A 6,000-nucleotide genomic window follows, 5' to 3' on the forward strand; every position below is an offset into this window, starting at 1 on the left:
ACCTATGGAGTCTAAAAAGAGACATACACACTGTTCATTGATAAAGACAGAGCACTGCAGGAGGTGGAATTCATTAAAACAATCAAAAAAGCAGTTTTAGAATGTCTCAAAGAGCAGAAAGATACAGAAGCAGCAACTACAACAAATTTAGCCTTAGTCCTCTCCCACTCTCCTCTTGGAACAGAAAACATGTGGTCCTTTCCCACAGAAAGACTTTCAAATAGAGTGGCTTTCTCCTCAGAAAGAAGAAAAAAACAGGCATTTCACCAGTACCAATAACAGAATGAAATGTATTGATCTGTTAATAATCATGAGAATATATTTGTTCTCTGTTCACAAAAGTTGACCTGAAAAACTCCTCTCAAAAACTACTGATAGAAACAAAGAATAAAACCATTTCTGAGAAATAATAGGAAGAAAGAAAGGAAACTATGGTTCCAATGGAATGGCCCTGTTAGAGAAAGAAGCCACTCAAGCCAAGACATGCCAGGAATCTAACATTTTACAACCAGTTTTCACTAATAGGAAGATCTTTCAAGACTAACTTAAAAGCACTTTAAGGATCAGGTCCTTATTTTATCAAGCAAAAACTCTAAGAAGGTCCCATGGTCTGAAGAGCCAGGTTGAATTTACAAGAATGTCTTGGGGTTTCAAACCCAATCACCTGAAAATCATATATTCACAACAACAAAAACTATATTAACCATGTTAGGAAGACAGGTTTCTCCTCCTATGAAGCCAAGGGAATGAGGAATATTTTAAGTATATTATACCCTGTATACAAATACAGCTAGTTTGAGAATACTTTTTATGGCATCTGATGGGAATAGGGTTCCATAAAACACACCTTTGGAAATGCTGATCTTAGAGATCTTTCCTTTTATTAACTTCATAACAAACTACCTTATTCTACTTTTATAACAGCACAATATTACACTGTACAGACCTATCACAATATGTTTAACCACACTCATAGTTAGCATTTAAGTGGTATCCCTTTCTCAAATTACAAACAATACTGTAATGAACATCTTTGTACACACATTCCTGTGCACCTGTGCAAGTATTTCAGCAGGACAGATCTTAGAATAGAATTTCTGAGCCACAGAGTGAACTCACTTTACATTTTACTAAGTGTAGTCATACTGCCACTCAAAATACTTCCTCAATGGTACAACCGGGGCCCTGCCCCTCTGCATTTGCCTCAACACTTTGTTAGCACCAATATTGATATACTTGCCCAGTATAAAGGGTGAAAAGTATCTTTGTCTTCATTTGCATTCTATAATTACTTATGAGGTTAAGCACTTTTTTCTGTTTATTGGTTTCCTGTAATTCATCTGTAAATTGCCTGTGCATATCCTTTGTCCACTTTTTTTTTTAAGTTAGGATTTTCACCTTTATTATTATTATTTATTTGGCTGTGCTGGGTCTTAGTTGCGGCATGTGGGGTCTTTAGCTGTGGCATGTGGGATCTAATTCCCTGATCAGGGGTTGAACTAGGGCCCCCTGCATTCAGAGAGCAGACTCAGCCACTGGAACACCAGAGAAGTCCTACACTTTTCTTTTTTCAACAAGTCTCTTTACATATTAAGGATACTTTCTCTAACACATGTTGCAAGAATTTTATGTCTCTAATTTTAAGCCCTTTGCTCTTTTCAAATACAGGAAGTATTTTTCAAAATATGTGGCACATGGGCTTTTCTGATATAATTTTGATATAATTTAATTAACGCATTTTCCCCAGAGGGTTTTGGGTCCTGTCCTGGCAGTTTGGTATGCCTACAACATAAAGTGCAAGGATGGAAGGCAAAGCAGTACACAATATTAAGGTCATAAAGGGCTTTGTTGTTGTTCAGTCGCTCAGTCATGGCCAACTCTGCAATCCCTTGGACTGTAGCATGCTAGGTTTCCCTGTCCTTCACCAACTCCTGGAGTTTGCTCAAACTCAAGTCCATCAAATTGGGGACGCCATCTAACCATTCTGTCCTCTACAGTCTCCTTCTCCTCCTGCCTTCAATCTTTCCCAGCATCAGGGTATTTTCCAATGAGTTGGCTCTTTGTATCAGGTGGCCAAAATATTGGAGTTTCAGCTTCAGCATCAGTCCTTCCAATGAATATTCAGGGTTGATTTCCTTTAGGATTGACTGGTTTGATTTCCTTGCATTCCAAGGGACTCTCAAGAGTCTTCTCCAACATCACAGTTCAAAAGCATCAAATCTTCAGCGCTCAGCTTTCTTTACAGTCCACCTCTTACATCCATACATGACTACTGGAAAACCACAGCTTTAACTACACCAACCTTTGTTGGCAAAGTAATGTCTCTGCTTTTTAATATGCTGTATAGGTTTGTTATAGTTTTTTTTCTAAGTAGCAGGCAAAATCACTGCAGATGGTGATTGCAGCCATGAATTTAAAATATGCCTTCTCCTTGGAAGAAAAGGGCTTTGAGGTCACTGCTAAGAAACTAAAACATTATCCTGATGGCATCAGGGAAGTATACAAAAGTTTTCAGAAACAGAGTGACTTTAAATATTCTCCATTTAATAAGAGCACCTACTAAGTGCCATGATCAATTCTGTCTCTTGGAAAATGGTAATTTTTGTACCTTTAATATTTCCCACAATTCAAAGTAAGTAAAAGAAACAGAAAGTTCATTAAATCAAAAGACACAATTATGGGGATCTGCTCTGCCACATATTAAAATTTATTTTATATTAAAACAAAATGCTATCAGAGCAGAAACTGTGAGAGCAGTGTAACAGGCTAGAAACCGATGTGAGTATACAAACGTCTGTAGAATAGATAAGTGTCATTTCAATTCAGTGGGAAAGAGATGACGGCAAAATCACCGGGGAGAAAGGCATTTTTCTATCTTACAGGTTATCACAAAATTAATATCCAATAGGTTAAAATGTAAAAAAAAAAATTTTTTTAATCCTTTAAAAGTATTAGACGAAAATAAAGGTGATTCTTTTAATACTCTTGAGATGGGAAAAACTTTCCAAAAATGATACCGGCCCACGCCTATACAAAAAAAAATTGCAGAAAATATTAGAGGAAAATAGGTTTGTAATCTTGGGAATGGGGAGGCCTTCCCACGAAAGGGGAACAGGGGGTCCGAGAAGCCGGAGGACGCCGCCTGGGGGGCTCGGAGTCGGGGGCTCCCCGCCCCGTGACCCCCGCCCGCCCAGCACCCTCGCCCGCCACCCGCCCGCGGGCGCCGCACTCACCCGCCGGCACAGACAAAGGGCGCCGCGGGCGGCTCCGCCCCCTGACGCCGCAGCCGCCGCCGCCCGTCCCGACCGAGGCGGGAGAAGGTGATGAGGGCCCGGATGCCTGAGCCAATGACGCCCAGTGACGGGGCCCCTGGGGCTGGACCAGCCGCCGGGGCCAGCCAGGCTCTGACGAAAGCCTCTCAGCAATGGCGGCCGCGCCGCGCTGGCTCCGGCTCGGCGATACGCATGCGCCGGCGGTGCCGGGGCCCGACCTCTTCCCACAGGCCGGGCTGGGAACTCCCACCCGCTTCCCTCGGTCGGCTTCTCACCAGAGCCGCGCTGACTACCCGGTCCCCGGCCTCCGCTCCCGGCCTCGCAGAACTGCGCCTTCAGAGAGGCCCCAGGACCCTCCTGGAGCCCGTGACCATCAGAAGCTCCAGCGGGGGGCGCCGCGTGGTCCCCTAGGTGACCACACAAGTCGTCGCTCTCCTCAGTCCTGAAATACCGCCCCTTCCCCCATTTTATATTGACGAAACTAAAGATACAGTAATAACGATTGAATATATAATAGAAGTATACTGATGAGAAGAATGCAATTCTTTTAACGGAGATAAAATTGGAATTCGCCAAAAGCGAATGCAAATGCTTATCTGTTAATGCAGGCATTCAACGGGGAAGGGAGAGACTTCAACAGTGCTGGGAAAATGCAAAAGAATAAAATTGGACCTTAGACTTAACAGCACATACATAAATTAATTCAAGACGGATCAAAAAGCCTAAATGTGAGAGGTAAAATTATAAAACTCTTCGAAGAAAACAGAGGAGTGAAGCTTCATGATTTTTTTTTCGGCAGTTATTAGTATTTCTTTTAGATGGCATCGAAAGCACAGGCAACGAAAGAGAAAAAAAGTGGATAAATTGGACTTCAGTATTTAACACTTCCTTCCATCAAAGAACAGTAATAATGGAGTGAAAAGACAATCCACAAAATATTTGCAAATCATTTATCTGATAAGGGATTAAGGTCCAGAATAAATAAAAAATTCCTGTAAGTCAACAACAAACAGGCATCCAGATTTTGAAATGAGCAAAGGGGTACTTCTCTGGTAGTCCAGTGGTTAAGATTCCATGCTCCCATTCCACTGGTGGTCTGGGGAACTAGATCCCACATGCTACAGCTAAAGATTCACCATGCCCCAACTGAGATCTGACACAGCCAAATAAATAAATAAAAATGAATATTTTTTTTTAAATAGGCAAAGAAATTCAACTGGCATTTCTTCAAGCGAGGTATACAAATGACCAATACGCATACGAAAAGATGTTCTGTATCACTCATCATTAGGGAAATGCAAGTTAAACTGCAATGGGGTACCAAGTCACAGACACTAGGATGACTACTATTCAAAAAACAGAGTGTAAGTGTTGGCAATGATGTGGAGTAATCGGAACTCCTATGTGTTATTGATGGGAATGTAAAATGATACAGTTGCTGTGGAAAACAGTTTAGCGATTTTTCAAAACATCCAAAGTCACTGCAGATGGTGATTGCAGCCATGAGATTAAAAGACGCTTGCTCCTTGGAAGGAAAGTTATGACCAACCTAGACAGCAGATGACACCACCCTTATGGCAGAAAGTGAAGAGGAACTAAAAAGCCTGTCGATCAAAGTGAAAGAGGAGAGTGAAAAAGTTGGCTTAAAGCTCAACATTCAGAAAATGCAGATCATGGCATCTAGTCCCATCACTTCATGGCAAATAGATGGGGAAACAGTGGAAACAGTGTCAGACTTTATTTTTGGGGGCTCCAAAATCACTGCAGATGGTGACTGCAGCCATGAAATTAAAAGATGTTTACTCCTTGGAAGAAAAGTTATGACCAACCTAGATAGCATATTGAAAAGCAGAGACATTACTTTGAAAACAAAGGTCCGTCTAGTCAAGGCTATGGTTTTTCCAGTGGCCATGTATGGATGTGAGAGTTGGACTATAAAGAAAGGTGAGTGCTGAAGAATTGATGCTTTTTAACTGTGGTGTTGGAGAAGACTGTTGAGAGTCCCTTGGACTGCAAGGAGATCCAACCAGTCCATCCTAAAGGAAATCAGTCCTGAATATTCATTGGAAGGACTGATGCTGAAGCTGAAACTCCAATACTTTGGCCACCTCATGCGAAGAGCTGACTCACTGGAAAAGACCCTGATGCTGGAAAAGAGTGAGGGCACGAGGAGAAGGGGACAACAGAGGATGAGATGGTTGGATGGCATCACCGACTCAATGGACATGGGTTTGGGTGAACTCCGGGAGTTGGTGATGGACAGGGAGGCCTGGTGTGCTGTGATTCATGGGGTCGCAAAGAGTTGGACACGACTGAGCGACTGAACTGAACTGAAACATAGCCTTAAACATAGCCATAGTCTTTTCCAATGAGTCAACTCTTTGCATGAGGTGGCCAAAATACTGGAGTTTCAGCTTTAGCATCATTCCTTCCAAAGAACACCCAGGACTGATCTCCTTTAGAATGAACTGGTTGGATCTCCTTGCAGTCCAAGGGACTCTCAAGAGTCTTCTCCAACACCACAGTTCAAAAGCATCAATTCTTCCGTGCTCAGCTTTCTTCACAGTCCAACTCTCACATCCATACACGGCCACTGGAAAAACCATAGCCTTAAAATATGATCCAGGAATTCCATTTTGGGGTAGATAACCAAAAGAATTGAAAGCAGGATCTCAAAAGAGATATTTGCATCTCCATGTTTGTTGCAGTAGCCAAGAAGTGAAAGAAA

General features: G+C 42.2%; 1 protein-coding gene across 1 annotated transcript in view; it reads right to left on the reverse strand.

Annotated features, from left to right (window-relative positions):
• MRPS17 (mitochondrial ribosomal protein S17) overlaps nucleotides 1-3,261 on the reverse strand; it is a 36,575-nt gene extending 33,314 nt beyond the window's left edge. Inside the window, exon 1 of the mRNA XM_052635538.1 lies at nucleotides 3,234-3,261. The gene's annotated coding sequence lies outside the window, so the exon portion shown is untranslated. The remainder of the gene's footprint in view (nucleotides 1-3,233) is intronic.
• Between the last annotated feature and the right edge of the window lie 2,739 nt (nucleotides 3,262-6,000).

This window comes from Budorcas taxicolor, chromosome 2, assembly GCF_023091745.1.
Source record: "Budorcas taxicolor isolate Tak-1 chromosome 2, Takin1.1, whole genome shotgun sequence".
Taxonomy (NCBI): Eukaryota; Metazoa; Chordata; class Mammalia; order Artiodactyla; family Bovidae; genus Budorcas; species Budorcas taxicolor.